The sequence below is a fragment of the Xiphophorus couchianus genome, chromosome 18 (assembly GCF_001444195.1).
Source record: "Xiphophorus couchianus chromosome 18, X_couchianus-1.0, whole genome shotgun sequence".
NCBI lineage: Eukaryota > Metazoa > Chordata > Actinopteri > Cyprinodontiformes > Poeciliidae > Xiphophorus > Xiphophorus couchianus.
The window spans coordinates 499286-520501 of record NC_040245.1 but is presented as its reverse complement, the minus strand read 5'-3'; the positions used below and the strand labels follow the sequence as shown (position 1 = coordinate 520501).

The 21216-nt window shown below is 41.6% G+C and overlaps 1 protein-coding gene across 2 annotated transcripts in view; it reads right to left on the bottom strand.

The window, feature by feature from the left end:
• The window catches only part of dlc (deltaC), a 323636-nt gene that overhangs the window by 69335 nt on the left and 233085 nt on the right, over positions 1-21216 (bottom strand). The window lies entirely within an intron of this gene.

Here is a 21216-nt window from a genome sequence, read left to right as displayed (position 1 = left end):
CAGGGCCCCGGGGGTGGATGAGATCCGCCCGGAGTTCCTTAAGGCTCTGGATGTTGTAGGGTTGTGTTGGCTGACATGACTCTGCAATATCGCATGGACATTGGGGGCAGTTCCCCTGGATTGGCAGACCGGGGTGGTGGTCCCCCTGTTCAAAAAGGGGGACCGGAGGGTGTGCTCCAATTATAGAGGGGTCACACTCTTAAGCCTCCCTGGCAAGGTCTATTCAGGGGTCCTGGAGAGGAGGGTCCGTCGGATAGTTGAACCTCGGATTCAGGAAGAGCAGTGTGGTTCTGGTTCTGGTCATGGAACACTGGACCAGCTCTACACCCTCAGCAGGGTCCTGGAGGGTTCTGGGAGTTCGCCTAACCAGTCTACATGTGTTTTGTGGACTTGGAGAAGGCGTTCAACCGTGTCCCTCGGGGAGCCCTGTGGGGGGTTCTCCGGGAGTATGGGGTACCGGGCCCTTTGATACGGGCTGTCAGGTCCCTGTATGACCGGTGTCAGAGTCTGGTCCGCATTGCCGGCAGTAAGTCGGGCTCGTTTCCGGTGAGAGTTGGACTCCGGCAGGGCTGCCCTTTGTCACCGATTCTGTTCATTACTTTCATGGACAGAATCTCTAGACGCAGCCAAGGTGTTGAGGGGATCCGATGTGGTGGCCTTAGGATCTCATCTCTGCTTTTTGCAGACGATGTGGTCCTACTGGCTTCATCAGGCCGTGATCTGCAGCTCTCGCTGGAGCGGTTCGCAGCCGAGTGTGAAGCGGCCGGGATGGGGATCAGTGCCTCCAAATCCGAGGCCATGGTCTTGAGCCGGAAAAGGAGCCGGAAAAGGGTAGAGTGCCTTCTCCGGGTCGGGGTCGGTCCTGCCCCAAGTGGAGGAGTTCAAGTATCTCGGGATCTTGTTCACAAATGGGGGAAGAAGGGAGCGGGAGATCGACAGGCGGATTGGAGCAGCGTCTGGCGTTAAGCGGGCGCTGTACCGGTCCATCGTGGTGAAGAGAGAGCTGAGCCAAAAAGCGAAGTTCTCGATTTACCGGTCGATCTACGTTCCCACCCACATCTATGGCCATGAGCTTTGGGTCATGACCGAAAGAACGAGATTGCGGATACAAGCTGCCGAAATGGGTTTTCTCCGCAGGGTGTCTGGGCTCTCCCGTAGAGATAGGGTGAGAAGCTCAGTCATCCGGGAGGGACTCAGAGTAGAGCCGCTGCTCCTTCACATCGAGAGGAGCCAGTTGAGGAGCATCTGATCAGGATGCCTCCTGGACGCCTCCCTGGTGAGGAGTTCATGTCCCACCAGGAGGAGTGAAGACCCAGGACACGCTGGAGGGACGATGTCTCTCGGCTGGCCTTGGAACGCCTCGGGATTCCCCTGGAGGAGCTGGAAGAAGTGGCTGGGGAGGGAAGACTGGGCCTCCCTTCTGAAGCTGCTACTCCGCGACCCGACCCCGGATAAAGGGAAAAAAATGGATGGATGGATTTTAGTACATATGTTTTGGCAGTGCTGTGATCATGTCAAACTTATATTAAAAAGTGTTTTATTGTCCGTCTGGATGATGTACTCTTCCATGGAAGGACAATGGAATATCGCTCTTATAAACATGTGATGACTAAAATCACTGTGCATCCCTCAGAAAAATTAACCCATTTAAATAAAGAAATGATTCCATGATAGACAGCGTTCATTTTATACAGTTAACATCGGCGTGCGCTGTAATTGTTTTGGTATGAAACGGTAGCACCACTAGCGGAACAAGTCAGCGTCGGACCGGGGTTGGAACTAATGACCGGCCCTTTATACCCAAATAATAAAGCTCATAATAATTTAACTTTACAACATAGACAAGCCCGCAACAGTGGATCTTACAAGTCTCACCACCACAGAGAGCGACTATGTCATTCTGAAATCCATCTGACATGAAGTTCAACAAACCAAGAGAACAACAGAAACATCAGGCTGCTGGTCACTAATGATGAAACAACACAAATTCAAATCAGTTCAGAACCGCGGATGGGTTCGGATCATTTTAACACTTTATCAATTTCTACTCAGAGCCTGGAGCAGCTAGCAACTGCTGAAGCTAAAAGCTAGGTTTACTGTTGACTGTTTAACAGCGCACGCAGCAGCACGTTGAAGCGGGAACACAGATTCTCGCGGCGCATGCGCAGCGTGTCGCAGAAGCTCGTGGACCAATATGGATCATCCACTTGTAATTTTGTGTGTAATAAAGTTAAATGTAAATGATTTCACTGGACTTATTTCGATCAGTTCTTAAAGATAGGCAACAAGATTCTATGAAACAGTGTCATTGTTTTTAAATTGTTTTTATTGTTTTATACTTGTGCATATGTATTAATTGTTTCTATCTTGTAACCAGGTTGCTATGTATTGCAAATTTTTTGCTCAGGTCCCTCTTGAAAATGAGATCTAGATCTCAACGGGGTTTACCTGGTTGAGTAAAGGAATATGAATGACAAAAAAATAAAGCCAGTCATGTAGCACAATATTTTATTCAATATTTTATTATGTCACTAAAATCAGTCGGTCTTGTAAAGTTTTTAGCAGCCATGAGTCAACAATGACTGGGGCAGCCTGCTATATAATCTACTATATAATCTACTGGGGCTCCATGTTTTATAATCCTACGTACATCATATAGGAGAGGCCCTTCTCCAGCTCTCATCAGACGTGGTAAAGGCTTGGATCCCTGAAGTCATATTCTGTCTCCCATCTGGGCCCCCTCTAGGCTGGGGCCGGGGCCCGCCGCCCCCTAGCCCTCCCTGAAGCTGCGCTCCTGGTAGCATCACAGCACTTTTGAATTTTAATCATCAAAATACCTGAGCTAAAAGGTTTACGATAATCTGCTTTTCTCCAACTATACGCTTCCTGACCGCTCTGCACCGTAGGGGGTAAATAAAAAAGAAAAGACGAAGCACACGTTGAGCAAAACTCTGAAACAGGAGAACCAGGATGTAGAACGGAGCAACGAACTAGATGTGAATCAGGATCAGAGAATCCGGCGGTGAACAGAAAAAATCAATATGAGAGGAAACTCAGGTGAAACATGATGATGAGGTGGCGCAGCAGGTGATGAGTGAAGATTACTGGTGGTGAGCGTCAATACAAACGATAAAATAAAACTAGCAACAAGAAAGAAACTAAAGAGGACATAATAAACTAAGAGAGGATAAAACTAATCAAAGAAAACTAAATGGAAATGAATGAAGAACAAAATGCAAGAAAATCTAAGAAACTAAAATAAATACAGAGGAATAAACTTGTATGGCAAGGCGTTTCGAGCAATAATTAACACAGAGGACTATATGGCAAGAATAAACAGTTATTGTTTTCAGATGAAAGGTAAAATAATATTGATAAAGTGCCATGTGTTTGTTGGGACCACAGTTAACAATAAGAAGAAATATATTTTACAGACAATAACAATAATAATGAGCTTATCACTTATTTATGTTTTTAATTAGATTTGATATATTTATGTCTTCAATGTTATTTTTCATGATAGCGTTAATGGACCTTACCAGAGGGGCCGCGTTTCATTGGCTGATGCCCATTCTACGTGGCTGTCTCACAAACACACTTAGCTTCCCGTTAGCTAAGTACAGCATAATGGCAGAACTGATCCAACTTGTACACCTTGTAGCCTGTCTGCTACACAGTCTTACGTTAGCTAAACAGATCAATATGCAATGTGTCTGTATCTGACATACACTAAAGATTTTATTTTAGCAGAAAAGGCTTTGGACTAAACGGTTACTCGTGTTAGCCACGTTAGCACCAAGTACAGCTAGTCAGTCAACCATCGCTGTGTTCAGGGAAGCTCTGATTAATAATCGAGAAATAAATATCAAGCCTGGAAACTTGATATCGTAACGGACTGAATGTTATGTTTTTAACTTAATCTTTGCTCGTCTTGCGGGGCGCAGGCGGTTGCCACGGTAACAGGTGTGCTTAAACTACAGAGAGAGAGAGAGAGTAAAAAGGTAGGAGTGGATTTGAGTTGATCACCTGTTCAGGTTATTTTACCTTTGTTTCCCTTTGCTGTGGCTCATTACAGCCGCTGTAGTTTCTAAACGTTGGACTAATTACCTCGTTAGTTTGTGAGTTTACGTCATTCACAACAAACATCAAATATATTTCATAAAGTTTTAACAAACAAATGGCTTCTACCGCGGTAATTATGTGAAATTAAATGAATTATATCCCAACTTCAGAAGATTTGCCTTTACCTTTACAGAGCTCTTTGGTTCCTCCTATCAGTCTGTAGCTTCTCATTTTGAGGTCAAAGTTCAGATCTACCATAACTGACTGACACCTGCTGGCCTCAGGTTTGCAACCAGCTTGTGACTGAGAAACCAGTAACCTCCTCCCAGTGGCAGAGTCTCACTGAGGAAGAAACTGCATTAGGTTTTCTATCACTTTAATATTTCTGCTATAACTGATGTATATTCTCATATAAAATCAGTCAATAAAGTTTAATTTACAATTTTTCTGTCTTCGTGTCATGAGGTAGATCTCAGCCGGCTGGTGAGAGAAGAAGTAGATCTTGGCCTCAAAACGTTTGGGTTCCCCTGATGTAGAGGGTGTGTGGATCTGCCGTTCTCCTCATGGAGCGAAAGCATTTTGCTGTGACTCTCAATGTTGGAGGCGTCGCGAGGCTCAAACACCTTGATCTCATCCAACAAGGATGACATGAACTTCTTAGTTCCTCTTTCCATTGTATAGCTGATATATTGTGAAAATAATGTAGAAATGATGCACTAATCCAGTCATGTTTACATAGAAACAATTCACCGCCAGGCTTTGTTTGTGAGACTTGCGGTCACGTGGGTCGGTTGTGGGCGGAGCTTGGTAAGGTCCATATCATGAGGCTGTTCAGTGACTCCATGACACTTTCAATCAGACTCATTAGGATTTTACTAAGAACCAGCTTTGGCCTTTGTAATTTCTGTCCAGTAAAACTATGAATCTATGAATCAATAGACCTGTCTATATAAAGATATAATGTTTCTGTCTGATATTTGTATGGAACTAAAAGGATCTGGAACATCTGTTTATCCACTGAAAGCTCCTGTTTACACATTAATGCCATGTGAGTGAAATTCTATGGATGATACTCTGATGTCCCATTCTCCTGAAGGCAGCACAGAGCTGCAGCACCAGAACCTGACAGAAACACTGAAGAGAAGAAGAGCTATGATTGATAAAACTATCCATGTTTTAATGTTGCAGAGCTCAGTCTTTTTGCAAATAGTTCAAAGTTTAAACTGGTATTGTTGTTAGAAATATTTAGTGTCTGTTATTTTATGTTAGCTGTATCTGATGTGTGAAGTTGTTGTTCTGTTCTTCCCTTGTTCTGAGTTTTTCAGTTCCTGCCTTGCAGTTGCAGAAGGGAGAAAACAGAAACTGAAGTAAATGTCAGCTCGTAGGAGCGGCGTGACTGCAGTCAAGGTAACAGAAGAAATAACTGAAGAAACGGAAATCCTATGTAACTGACTAGAGATAACAAAAATGATCTATGTAACTAGGGACCCATTCCCATTCGTTTTCTGGGAAATTATTTTTGATGATAAATACAGAAACAACCATAAAAATCAAAACGCCAACAATAGTGATAGTAATATTAATAATAAAATAATATTCAGTGAAAAGTAGCCTACAAATTGTTTGGTGGGGGCGGTGAGGACCTGGGTGGTGGATAGGGGGCGCTGGCACATAAAAGGATGAGAAACACTGAGCTAGCCTAAGGTAGCTTCTCGATGCTAAACATGTAGCAGAAGCATTGAAGTCTCCAACACTAATGTCCACAATCCATCTGACATTTGTATTTTATTTTTATTTTTTGCTTTTATATACAGTACAGACCAAAGGTTTGGACACAACTGTGTGTCCAAACTTTTGGTCTGAACATCTGTACTGTATGTATTTATGACTATTGTTCTTTCTGGATGTGCTGTTTTTGTTGTACTGCAGTTTTGTTTCCTGCTTCCTAGAGAAATTTGTCCTACGGGAAACTAATAATTTATCGTATTTTAGTCCACATTTCTTTTTTTCTTAATAGTTTCTATTGGATTTTTCAATAACAGTATTACAATTATTAACTATTAAGACAAAAATCAGCTCAGGATCAGGATGATATCAATCAAATAATAAGACATAACAAAAAATACATTTACAGTGATCTAACAACACGGCGGTCCAAAGGCCTGGACATCACACTTTGGGTTGTCTTGTCCACAATGCCAAACTTTGCTCTAGGTGGGACCTGGTGTCCACATGAGAGGTCATTATACTGCCACATAGTGGTAGTGGTAGAGTAGAACACATTATGGGTTAGAGCCAAGATGGCTGATAACACGCTCAAAGCTCACACAGCAGCTTCTGATCCAAACTTCATTCTTGTAAAAAATTTAGTAATATTTTATGGTTGATTTTTGTTCAGATATTTATAAAAGTATTCAGTGTTTGTTGTTTTGAAAAAATTTACAGAAGTTAGTAATTGTAGAGATTTACCACACTGCTAAACATGCTGTACTCATATGTGGGCAGAAGGACTAAGTGTCATTAGTCTTGTTGAAGATGTAAACAAATGTGGACAATGTTCATTCGTTTTGTAGAAAACGTTTTTGTGTTATCACCGTATAAATAATATCAACAAAATGTGAGAATGAAATTATATTTTGGGATGTTTTAACTGTTATAAGCAGATATAGTTATATTATATCAGACTACATAGATATAGTTATATTATAACTATATCTGCTGTTATAAGCAGATATAGTGTCCTTCATAAATAAATCTACAAAGATTTTTACTAGATTTTTCTAGGGTGTTTTTTCTCTGTCAACAGTGATGGGTTACTGGGATTAAATGGTGGAGACATGTCAAAGGTTGAAGATCTGGAATCTGGGTCTGGAAGGGCTGGTGATGGGTCATCTGTCTCACTCTGCATCCAAGGTCTTCACATCTATCCAAAGTGTGGAAAGCGTCATGACAAAGTAGAAGTAGGCTACTGGTGTAATATGAAGAATCTGGTCGCTGATGCCGTGTTTGGGAGAAGTTCTTCAACACAAGCTACACTGAGGATGGACAGATTTGGAGGGTGAAACGGTTTTGTAATGCCACTACCGATGACTAGAGAGCCAGAAGACACCTGACAAACATGTCAATAAACTGAAATAAGTGACCAACTCACCACCAAGTATTGTCCAAATATAAAACTCCAAGATGGGTGTAATTGACCTTATCATGACCTGCTACCACACAAGTGGCAAATAAATGGACATTGAGGTACTAATTACAGATGTGGCTTTAGCCAACAGTATTAATATTGTACTGCAAAGGCTTTTCTGTGTGGCACACCAAAAAGAGCACTGTGCAGTTTATTGAATTTTGCATGGAAGCAGCCAAAATTGACTTGGCTCAGCCTGATAATGACAACTCTGACTTTTTGGATTGGGAATTTGACCTGGACCGTTTAGCGCCCAGTGAAGGCATTGCTCCATGTCTCAGTCCATGGAAGGGCTGATGTCCACATGCTAAAGGTGGTGAACTTGAAGAATGCAATGAGATGCAGAGCAAAAGCACATCAGAAAAATTTTAGTGCAGCATTATTTGCAAGGTGCTCGGCTTACAGGCAGACTGCAATTGTTACAAAGCCGTTTACACATGGGTGCAAGCATGATCCCACTGGGGGAAAACGCTTGAAGTACATTTGGACAGTAAATAAAATGTTTCAAGATTCATAACATTCACAAATTGAAATTGTTCAGAACAGCAGCAATGCAATTTACTTTGGGTGTTTTTACTTTTTAGGGACATATGTCTTCCCGTACCTGTTAGTAGTACTTTGAATAAGCATATTGCTCAGTCACAACTACTGTGTATCCTCGTGTTTTTGAATTCAGAACATATGTTAATGTGAACAGACAAGAAAGAGTTTTGGATTTCATAATTCAATTGTGACACTGTGACTTACTGTATGTCCCAATCAGCCCAAATATCAAAGAGGAATGAATAATGCATGCCATGCAAGAGCTCGAGTCTTATGAGGTTATGGATTAAATGAGTAAATGTGAATCAGAAACAGTGAGAGACAGATGGGCTCACTGTTGTTTATAGATGAGTCGGTCCGGTGTGCAGGCAGGTTACAGGAAGTGTTCACACCCCTTTAAATTTTTCACTTTGTTTAGTTGCAGCCATCAACGTTCACCGTCCAACATTAACAGTCCATCAACGTTCACCGTCCAGCAGGGGCGATTCTAGGATCTGACCTTTAGGGGCCCGCAGCACGGCTAAGACCCATGAGAAGATGTTCGTTGGTGCGGTTTTCTAAATCTAACTGCTTATTTACATACATTCACAAACTAAATTAAGAGACATGTTGTCAGTAATTCACAGAACAAAAGAACAATGTTCATTTTACTCTAACATATACTTATAAAGAGTAAAATCAGAGAAACTTTTAATTTTTTCTAGAGATGTATAAACTCAGTTTGAGACAGAATCTCTAGATTACATCATAGCTGCCAACATCTGCCAGCAGCTGTGGAGTCACACAGTCCTAGTGGGGTCTGCTGCCCAGAAATTAAAATAAAATCTACCCTAAACTATGCATTTCATCTGAAGAACATTTTACTAAATTCATAGGATTAATAAACCTAAAACCAGTTTATTAAGTCAGATTAATGACTATTGAAAATGAGTCATTAATTTATATTTAGAAATTTCATGACCCTTATTTTTATCTGAACGTTATGCAGCTGTTTTGTCTTTAAACAAGAATGAATGTCCATCTTTGGAAAAGTGGACATGATGAGTTGGGTTTTAATATTTCAGTTCACAGTTCATGAAGTGAGTCTGTCATAGTTTCAGTACCAAACAATCACCACCCAACGATAACCATCCAACAATCACCATCCAGCATTCACCGTTCAACAATGACCATCCAATGTTCACCCTCCAAAGTTTACCATCCAACGTTGACCATCCAACAAGCTACACCGTAAGCCATAGTTTAATTGGAGGCGTCTGCCTTCCATTTTGTCCCAATAGATTTCTCAGCACTGTAAGTTTCTTAGCACAATGTGTCTCTAGATAGGAGTTCATAAAATTCCCTAATAAACATATTTCAGGGTCTAGTGGAATCATGACACCATGTTGTTATCCGTCCAACAGTTTGCAGTTTCACTGAGTGCCAGGTGGCATGGAGGAACGTTCCTCCTGCCATCCACATTAAAACACAGATGATATATTACAGTTACATTTATGCAGTTTTTGGAGAGCCACTTAGAGCCAATGATGTAAAACACTGAATTGTACCACCGTAAGCTGAGCGTTTAGAGATGAAACATTCTCTGCAGAAATTATTCCATCACAGATTCTCAGTAGATATTCCCAAATCCTTTTCCCATTTGATTCTTGAACTGTTGGTATCTGTGGTAGTTAAAGTGGACATGAGGGCTGATGCAGCCTGGAGACGGTTCTAGATAACGGCCGGCCGATACGACGCATACAGTCCACCAGACCATTTCTAATGAAGTCATGTAGTTGGACATAGCTACGAAATCTTTATTCATCAGTTTAAACTTCTCTTTTATCTGTTATGGGAACATAAATGCTTTATTTTTAATATCATTCTCCTGCCGAGATCTAAAGCAGAAAAATCATTGGCATCAGCCCGTTTCCCCATAACGGGCTTTTAGGAGAAAGAAATCTTTCATTTCACAAAGTTTAAACCAAATCTGGATGGATTGAATTATTAAAACATTAACAGTTGTATTTTTTATCCAATTTCTCTTCTCTCATGTTTCGATTTTGAGCCATGAAGTTTGCATATCAAACTCCTGAGCCCAGAACCTAAACTGAAAATCATCCTCCATCCTCACTGCAGCGATAATTTATCGTGCTGAGTCTTGGCGTCTTGCCATTCCATTGGGCATCTTGAATATGTTTACATATTCAAGAGAAGATTCCTAAGAAAGAAAACTTGACAATGTTCTCTATCCATCCTCTATGTACTGTGTTTATTTATCCTTCTTCATTTCTATTTTTATCTGTCTCCCTCCCTCTTTCAATTTCTATCAACTATCTTCCTCTGTAATTATCAGGTTTATTTCCTGACCAAGTTCAGACACTCAGGGTCAGTATTTCCCCTTTGACAGCCAAACCTGGTCAAAACTTTGATTCGGTGATGACTGGATTGTTTTGACTGGACACACCTGAGCTCATTCAGACTCTTGGCCCATCGCCTGTAGCAACAGGACATTTCCTCCCGCCGCTGCTAGCTGGAGGCTAAAGCTAGTTCCGATTTTTTAACTTCACATTGAGCGAGCAGAGCAGTTGCTTACTTTTCTGTGACTTTCGCTGTTTTCTTGCTCTTTCAATCGTTCTGCTGCGTGTTTCCAGTCAGGAAACCCGTTTCCAAGCATCACTGATGTTTAGCATCGTTAACAGCCGCGGTGGATGGAGGAGAACAGCCTGTTTGGATGTACTCACCGCCTAGAGCTGCTTTCAAAGCGCCATCTGGAGAAGAATCGTTTCTGATTTTCTGTAAAAATGTTCCGATGCTTTAAAATTAACATCCATATTTTGACAGCTTCCTGCTTCTAGTTCAGCCCAGTAAGCCCAGTAAGCCCACACCAACCCATCAGTTTTTACCCGAAGCGCAGGGTCAGTACTGTCCGGTTATCCGTGGTCATCGTTGTGACTACTGAAGAAGTTTGCCCTTCCTGTAACACCTCAGGCACCAGATCAGACCCAGATCCAGGTTCTGGTGGACCGTAGAGCCGCTGTTAGCAAGGCTAATGTTTGAGAAGCAGAGAGGGACGGTGGTTCTGTTCCATGTCCAATATGTGGTTTAAAAAATCCAGTTGGCTCGGATATTTTCTTCATCATCTCTCTGACGCTCTTCCTGCACTCCGATGTCATATTTTCTGTTGTCTGCCATCGTGAGAAATCCCTCCCTGATGCTCCGCCCCAAAGCGTAAGACGCATCAAACTTGGACCAATAAAAATCTAGCATTCATAATGGACGTTTGCCAGAACAAATCAGTGTTTCAACAGCACCACCAAAATCATCTTAGCCCGTGATAAAATGAAGGCTTTCTGACCTTATTCATTCACAGAAATACAAAGCATCGTTCGGGGCCCCCAAAACGCCGGGCCCTAGGCTGGAGCCCCGGTAAGCCCATGCTAACATCCAGGCTTCATCAGAGGTGATCTGTTGGTAATGAATCTAGTCTGATCGGCTCTATAGAGATTAGATCAAATTCATGACTCCATCACCAGAACCAAATTTCATAAGGGCAGAAAACAAGAAGCTATTTCCTATATTATCCTCGGTCTCCCATTTTTATTTTCTTCTGAAATCTGTGATATATCTTCACCTTTAGGAAGGATTTTCACTCTCAGCATTAATTTGAACTTCTCTCTTTTATTTACTTCAACGCAGCTCACAGTTTTTAACACATTCTGTAGCTTTCTGTGAACTTCTAAATCTACTCCTTAGTCGCATCTTTTCGGGCCTGATACTGCCTCTAGTGGCGTGGGGGTGGTAACACAGCTAATATAATTACATTACTAAATCAGAATACCACAAAGTCTTTATTATTTATTATTAATTATGGCATTACTGGAAGTGTAAAATAAATTCCCTCACAAAAAAAGTCAGTCAACTTTGCTGAAAACGCTGTATCTTTAAGAACTGTTAAACTCGATCTTTTAGTGATCTAGTGATCACTCCAGATGCAGGGAGAACCTACTGGATCCAAAGAGATTAAAAAATATCATCTTCTCGACAGTGTGGATGAGCAAATAGTACGAGACCATCGTCTCACAACTTACACAACAGCTGATGAGATATTCCGGGTTCTAGAGAATCACTTTGGAAATAACACAACTATTGCCCTTGAAATAGTGGGGGAACTTCAAAAGGTTCCACCAGTTAAAGGCAACCAGCCCAAGAAGATTGTTGAACTAATTCAAACTGTAGAAAAAGCTCTGATAGTTCTTGAAGAACTTGGTGCAACTGGTGCTATAAAGAACCCCTTATAACAAAAGCAATAGAAAGTAAACTTCCAGACAGCCTGAAGAAGGAATGGCTTCTCTATATAGCCAGGAAAGGGACTGAGGCTGAACAAGACAAACGGTTTGACTACCTCCTGAAATTACTTCAAGGTCAAGAAGCAATTTATGAAAAGCTGGATCAATTGAAGGACGAGGAGTCAAAACCATGGTCTGAACCACGCCAAGCCCGGACCAGAACTTCTATTCAGCCAACAAACATGTCTCAAGGATGTGTGGTTTGTGGAGACGGGAAGCATAAGAAAAAGCTGTATTTCTGTAAAAAGTTTTGTATGCTTAAGCTGTCAGAAAAGAAGGAAGCTGTTAAGAGACTGGAGGCCTGCAAAAAATGTCTGGAGATTCACAGTGAGTATGAGAACTTTAAACTGAATTCCTGTGCAGAAGGCCAGACTGCAAGGAGCAACGCACAGCGGAGCACCATTACTATCTCTGTCCAAAAGCCGATGTGTCCAGAGAGTATTCTATCCAGAGGCGCAAAGACACTGCAGTGGGAGGTGACGTAGCAGGTCGCTACACCTAAGCCCAAGATTTCATTAAAGGCCTCCCACCTGAACAGGCAGAAAAGTGTCGTCATGTCTTCTGTAATGCAGTGGCTAAAACACCTGTGTCCAATCAGCCCAACCTTCTGGCAAAAAATGGTTTGGTGGAGTGGACTGTCATGATGATGCTATTAGAGGTCACAGCTAATGCAGGACAAAAAATTGGGACTAATTGATCTAGCATCAGATACCAACTATATAACACATGATGCAGCTGATCGATTAAACCTGAGGAGCGAAGCCATAACCCTGGTTGTCCACGGTGTGGGAGGAATGAAAGTTCAAGTTACCACAAGACGGTACCTCCTAAAGATCTGGGTCAGAACAGAAAGCAGAAACTTCAAGTCCCACCAACTCCTCTGCTATGGTTTGGACAGCATTGCGGACATCCATCAACATGTAACTGAGAAAGCACTTCAAAAGTTCTTCCCAGATGTCCCCCTCAGCGAACTCGTGAGACCAAAAGAGATACAGCTGTTAATAAGTCACAAAGAAGGTCGGCTGGTTCCACAGAAGATACGTGCTGTTGGAGACCTTGTATTATGGGATGGACCATTGGGAAAGACAGTCGCAGGAACACACACTGGGCTGTTTGAAGAGGCTATATTCACAGCGCACCAATCCAGAACCCACTTTGCCAGGTCAATGAGAACTGCTGCAGTGATGTATAAAGAGCATGTATGTTCCTCATCTACCATCAAGCATTTTAGCTCCGCAACTACCACTCGTGATTTCCTTGAATGGTGGAAGTGGGACAGCATTGGTGCTGCTCGTCTGGAACATCAGCCAATAGTATAAAGGCCAAAGTCTAAATGATCTGCTGTTGAAAGGTCCTGATGTTCTCAATTCCATCCTCCTCAAGTTCCGCCAGGGCTCTTTCGGTGCTCTGGGAGACATCAGAAAAATTTACAATTCTGTCTGGCTTGAGGAGCGAGAGGTCCATCTGCACCGCTTCTTGTGGCACGATTCAGAGGATGAGGAGCTGGAAGAGTATGCAATTACATGGGTAAACATTGGGGACAAACCAGCAGGTTGTATAGCGCAACTCGCCATGAGAGACGGCTAACCTTCCTCAATTCATCCACATGAAAGATGAGTGTCAAGTATTACATGAGCACAGCTATGTTGATGACATTAACAATCCACAACCGCCGCAAAAGACTTAGGGTCATCACAAAGAATGTGGAGTTGATTCTAAAAGCAGGAGGATTTGAGCTGAAGCCATGGGTATTCTCTGGCCAAAATGAGGAAGAGAAACTAGAGATGTCACCACAGATGATTGTCCTGCCGAATCAACTGAAGGAGGAAAACAATAAGACGTTTGGTCTCGGTTACATCGCAAGTGAAGACAAGTTGTATGTCATGGTGAGAATCAACTTCTTCAAGCAAAAGTTAAATAACTTCTATTTTACTGTCATTCCTGCACTTTATATCTTATATTCATATTTATATTCATATTTTATACTGTATTTTATTTTATTCTGGAGTAACCTCATAACATTGGAACCTCAAAACATTGTCCTGAGCCGTATGCAACGAAATTTCGTTCTGTGTACACCCTGTGCATGCAAAATGATAATAAAGTCAGTCTAAGTCAAAAGAAAAAAATGAGACTTGGCCAAGATTTGCTGCTAGAAGAGGTTCGGATAAAAACACCACACCCATTGACACGGCGTGAGCTGTTGAGTCAAGTAGCTGGTTTATATGACCCAATCGGCCTGACAACACCAGCAAAGCAAAAAGGGGCCATTTTGGTCCGAAGAGCATTTCAGGAGGCAAAACCAAAGTGTAACATTGTCAAAGACACATGGGATCTTGCCTTATCTGATGAGCTCCACAGAGCTGCGGTTGATCTATTTGAGTACATACAGCCCTTTCTCCTCCAGATGTTACTACTGAACCCATTGCAATTACCTTTTCAGATGGCAGTGAAAACTCATATGGTGCCATTCTCTACCTACGGTGGAACTGCTGCAAACAAATAACAGTTCGACTAGTGGAGTCAAAAGCAAAGTTGACACCTCTAGATCAGAAAGGAGATAGACTTAGACTTAGACTTAGACTTGTACTTTATTGATCCTTTGGGAAGACTCCCTCAGGAAATTGAAGTTACCAGCAGCTCCCAGGCAAAAAACAGAGATAACACACAGTAAGCAAAAGTGCAAAAGAATACAAAATACAAATTAAATACTAAGGTACACACTAAATGTGAGTAACCAAAACCTTAAATTATGCAAGAAACAAGGAATAAGAATATAGAATATAAGAATATAAGTAAATATAAATACAACACAAAAAATATATATATATAAGAATTTGGCGGATAGATTGACCAGTGATATGCAGTCAAAGCAGAGCTTTGTGGTGCGGTCTTTGCAAGTCATCTTAAAAAATACTTTGAGCAGCATGCCCAGATCAAGATCAGCCAGTGGTACCATTTATTGGACAGTCAGACAATTCTTGGAGCCATTCAGCGTGAGAGTTATGGATTTCGAACTTTCTTCACTAATAGAATAGGAGAAATTCAAAGCAGTACACGGCTACAAGACTGGTGGGGGATCCCTGGGCAACTCAACATAGCCGACATTATCACTCAAGGAGCTGGGCCAAAAGAACTTGATGTTAATTCAGAGTGGCAAGAAGGACCAAAGTTCCTACACCTCCCCGAGTGTGAGTGGCCCATTATGTTTGCAAAGGAGGTGTCTACTGCAGCTCGAGAAAGCATTAATAATATGCAAAATAAGTCATTTGCAGCAGCACTCACCAGAGCCCAAGCAAAGAAAGATCAAAGTTCTGGGCGGAGACCTCCTGCTGGGGCAGCTGTCAAAAGATGAAAGACGCTTCAGTAGCCTAATGTGTCTGGTCAAGACTGTTTCTTTCATATGGAGAGCTGCCAGAAAATTTATGTCTGGAAACAAGGCCATAAAGACACCGAAGTGGGAGGCTGTGCCAACAAGTGGGGTCATTACTGCTTACGAACGTCAGGACACCTTTAGAGACATCTTGTTGCCCAAGAGGGGGTGACTTTTCCAGCTTCCACTACAGACCGCTTGGTGGTGTACCAAGAGGTAGAGACTGGATTACTAGTCTGTGGTGGAAGAATCTATGGTTTTAGAGTAGACGGCATGGCTGTTCCCCTTCTACCATCCTGTGCGAGGGTCTCTAATTTGTTGGCTTGAGAGGAACACAAAGACGGTCATGAAGGTGTGGCTGCAACCCTGCTGAAAATGAGAAAAAAAGGCTGGGTCATTCAAGGGAGGAGAATTGCCAAAAAAGTAGTGGAAAACTGTCTTATCTGCAACAAGTTCAAAGCAAGAAGATGCCAACAAATAATGGGGGATTTACGTCCTGAAAGAACCAAACCTGCAGCCCCATTTGAGTTCACAGCAGTTGACCTCTTTGGACCATACCTCGTCAGAGAAGTTGTCAAGAAAAGAGTCTCCATGAAAGTGTGGGGTGTCGTTTTCAACTGCATGGCCAGCAGGGCTGTTGATGTAGACCTGGTAGACACAATGTCAACAGAGAGCTTTTTGATGACTTACCAACGATTCACTGCAATTAGAGAACATCCAAGGAAGATCTGGTCCGATCCAGGAACAAATTTCATCGGTGCCAAGTCTGTATTAAGAGAGCTGTACCAGTTCCTGGATTCTCAAGACAAAGGTGCAATAGAGGAGATGTCAGCTCAAAAAGGCACCTAAGGGGAGCGGATAATTAATCCAGATGATTCACCTCATCGCAATGGAGCTGCTGAAGCTGCTGTACGTATCATTAAGAAGGCACTCCAGAGTTTGGGTACCAATACTGGCCTCAATTACAATGAGCTTTAGACAACTTTCCAACTTGCTGCTAATCTCGCCAACGAGCGTCCTATTGATGCCCAGGTGCAGAGCCGTGAATATTGCATCGTGTATGTATCACCCAACACACTCCTCTTGGGACGGGCCTCTCCAAATGGTAACATCAGAACATTCAACTTTGGAAGCTACCCTTGAGATGCAGCATCATGTCAACAAATTCTGGAGATCATGGAGCCAGCTTTCTGGTCCAAACTTATTTGTGAGAAGCAAATGGCACACGTCACATTGAAATGTCGCAGCTGGCGATATTGTCTGGCTATGTGACCAAAATGCGGTGCGGGGCCAATTCAAGTTAGTACTTGAATTGGCCCCGCAATTCAAGTCTATTATTATTAAGAGTTTATTATAGTTGATCATGTTGTTTTTCATGCCTCCTTATTTCATTAGTTCCTCCTATGACTGATGGAGATATATAGATATTATTTATAATGTAAAAAGATATTGTTTAAATGTCATGTAATTAGCTCTACATCCTTAAGGAAATGAAAAAATTGGGTGTTTTACAAGATAATTTATCTTTTACGGTACCAGAAATTACCCCAGGACTTATGCAAAGCAGTCTTTAATTATATTCAACAATATAAAATATTTGACCACTTTTAATTTCTCACTTTAATACACTAAAGTTAAGACTATATCTAATGTTCAGTAGGTGGCCCAGCCCCTCCTATATTTTCATGTATGTGGCCCTCAGTGAAAAAAGTTTGGACCCCCTGCTGTAAAATATGTGATGGAAAAAACAATATGCTTAACGTGCCTCTTATCTGGGCAACAAACGGAGAGCAATAAGACGCAACCTGCAGTTATAAAATAAAACAGCAGCCTTTTGAAAAGGTAAAGTATATCAAATTAAATTAATACACTTTAAGTTTGATTTCTGTGCAAATCAAACTTAAAGTTTGATTAAAGTTTGACAAACTTAAACTTTGATTTGGTTTGAATGGTAAAACAGCAGCATCCTCATTCCTCAGCAACAAAACACAATAATATCACTACGTGTCATTCTAAATATATACTGACAAAAATCACTAATTTTCAGATTGCCGACCCCTCTGTTAAACGCTTCAAATTATTGGTGGAAAATCTATTGATAATAAACCCCGTTTGATAACTATGGTTAGACACCTTTCATATCATTTTGTAGATAATTCATAATCGGTGTAGAGTTTGGTCTATAGGACAAATATCTTAGAAGATTTTGCTAATTTGTTTGTTTTCCTCAGATTTAAGTTGCCAGGCTACTTTATGTGCCTTTTCTCCAAGTTAATAAAATTGTTGTTTGGACAAAGTTATTCTCTGCTTGATATGTATTCATAGTTTTGCATTTTAATTTCAGATTCACCAATTCTCCATGCTTGTCCTTAGTTGGGGCGTTTGGGTGTTTTCTGAAGATTGGAAATTTGTCTTTCTAAAGTATTAAACTTAGCATTATGTTTCTTCTTTACCCTTTTAGTAGAGAACATGATGTGGGCCCAAGAAAGGCTTTTAATGAAGCCAAAAAATAAAAATATTAGGAGCAGATGATCTATTTGTGAAAATAACAAATAAATCATAAGTTACAGAGTTCAGGTTGTTGAGTCTCCATCTGTACTTTTCTGCTTCCTTATCAGCGACATGGAGATTGATCGTCTATCGATCGATGAAATATCTGACTGGAAATCAACACATGACAGCTGTGAATAAAACCATCCATTACATTTAAATCTTTCATAAGTGAAATTATTTTAGCTGATTTATCCACCTGAAAGGTCAGATATGGGTTTAATAACAACATGTTTTTATGCAGCAAAATTATTGTTCCTCTCGACTTTGAACCGAATGAGGAGGAAAAAAAACCTGACCTGCACAAACTCGTCATCTTATTATGCTGCCTGTCAGAAAAATGTTTTTGGTAAGTAAACAATATGAAGTTTTAACTTTATAATATTTACATATAGTATAGAGTCTTTTATAGGGCTATTCATTCCTTTAACAGTAAGTGTCCAACATTAACCTGGGCTCCAGTGAAAAGTCAACAAGCAGCTCCCATTTATCCAGGAAACGACTCAAAGACTTTATGAACAAACTCAGTTTCATCTTCGTGTCTCTCTGACATGAAAAGTAAAAATCTTTTTTTGGGAGGAAGCAAAAGGGACAATAAGATTTAACATTCACAACATCCTGGCAACCAAACATGAGCCGAAAGCGTCGGCTCAAAGTCTTTTCCTCATATGAACCCGACCCGCTCTCAATAACATTCAAAACATCCAAAAAAACAAAAGCTTTCAGAACCTACTTACAACGGACAATTATAAATTATAACGAAAATTATATTTCAACTATGAACCAGAATATTTCCACATAATGGTACTGACCCACTCCACAGTACAAAACTAAAACAGGAAGAGGCCGGTAAGCCATGGATTCACCCGACTCTGGAGAACCAGTCCTGAGGGAAACCATGGCCCAGTCAGTCATCCTTATAATCCATTCTGCCTGATTTGGTCCATCCAAAGTAATATGATCATGATCCCACAGGTACTCTGAACAGTTCCTGGTTAATTCGGACTCAGTGTTGATGGTCGCCGTCTGCTGCTCCCGTTCAGTCAGGCTGCTGATGGTTGGGAAAACTTCCTCTGCTGAAAAAACAGGATCCTGCAGCGACCGGCTGGTCAGATGAGAAGAAGCTTCTGCTTTGATATCTGGCAACGCGGGTCGAAGGAGTTGATTTTCATATGTTGTGGAAGCAGATATTTCCTGTCTTCTTTCTCTCGATTTTGAAACCAAACCAGGGGGTCAGAACGGGTCTGGGGGCGAAACCCCAGACCAGGTTCACCTGGTCTGAGCCCTTTGTCACGGCGCTGTGTGCTCGATAAATTTACGCCTCCAGCTGCTGAGCTGCGGCGTCCAGCTCTGAGCGTTTCACTGGCGGAGCAGATTTATTCCTAAAAGATACGTTTAAAACCGGGAGCGCAGACCAATAAACAGCTGGCACCTCTGCATGTTGCCACTACTTGATCTCTAAAGTTAACTCGCGCTCCTCCTTTCACTCAAACTGGACTCATGCTGACCTGTATGGGTATTTACATCAAGCCTCTGTGAGGAATCATGATTCTTTCCAGAGTTTTAGATCAAGGTAGGAAACCCACCATGTTAGCTCTGGTTGCACAGCTCTATGTGAACGTAGGAATAAACTGTAGCCGCTTTCTGAGGAGCGTTGAGCGAGCGGCGAGAATGATTTATCTTTGTGAACAAAGCATTTTGTGCGTCGTTTCCATCTCATCTCGCTGCCCAGCGTGTGGCGCTGTCTGCGAGCTTCACGCTGGTTTTATATTATTTTATTATTATTTTTATATAATTTTTCTGGTTACACGAAGCACCAACCCATAACAAATGTTTTGTCCACTTAGTCAGAGTTAATGAGGGCGGAGATCTGAGAAACTGAAGCAACCAAAACAGTTTCTGTGGCTCTTATTAAAACTCAACAGACAGAAATGTTAGAGCTGCTAAAGCCACATTAGCAGCATTGAATTAAATCTCCGTTTGTTGCTCATCTCTGCTCAGTGCAGCAGATTGAACTCATCCTGCAGGGCCGGTCCAAGGCTGCATGAGGCCTGGGGCAGAATCTGACCTAGGGGCCCCTCTTGCTGCTAAAACCATCAGCACCTCTAACAGCTTCTGGGTTTATTTAATCTGGGAGAGAGAGAGTAGATTAACTGGCCAACCTGAAAACAATCAGTTATAATTGCAGTTTATTCATTTGTATTTGTGAACAAACAGATCAAACTCACAGCATCAGATTGTTGCTATGGTAACAAAACAATCTAACTATGAAGATTGTTTGATCTTTTACAAAGTAAACCTGCCAGCTCCTTAAAATCTTACATTTAAATGTTAAACAATTTAAAATCTTTTAATCTATGTATACTGAAACCAAAGGGTAGCACTGTTGCCTGGCAGCAAGAAGGTTCTGGGTTCGATTCCCAGCCCAGAGTCTTTCTGCATGCAGTCTGCATGTTCTCCCTGTGCATGGTGGGTTCTCTCCGGGTTCTCCGGCTTCCTTCCACAGTCCAGAAACATGACTGTCAGGTTAATTGGTCTCTCTAAATTCTCCCTATGTATGTGTGTGTGTGTGTGTGTCCTGTCTGTCTCTGTGTTGCCCCGCGACAGACTGGCGACCTGTCCAGGTGACTCCGCCTCTCGCCCAGAACGTTAGCTGGAGAGGCAGCAGCTCCTCCTGATCCCAGTAGGGACAAGGTGTTAGAAAATGGATGGATGGGTACTGAAACTATTAAATGAAATTCAGCAGCATTGATCATCTCAATAAATAAATGTTACATTTATGTATCTGTGGTCTGTTAAAATATTAGCATTTATGGCCCCTGAAGAATAAATATTAATATATTAATAATATAATATTGCCGGAAGAGAGTCATTAAATTAAAAAGCTTCTATAAGGTGATATGTGACGTGAGAAGCCAGTCAGTCTGGTTTTTTCTTTGAAATAGTTGTTTAAACAATCGTTTCAAATCCTGCGGCTGATTTGATTCTGAAGTATTTCCTTATTTGTTAAACCAATGCCAACTATAACCTTACAGGATGGTCAGTATTCCTCATTTTATGGTGAGAAGTTACCAGAAAATTCCGACTTTATTCTCATCCAACTTTACTCCTATTGAAAACATAAACCAGGGGGCTGTGGTGGTGCAAGGGCAAAACACGACCCACGTATGAAG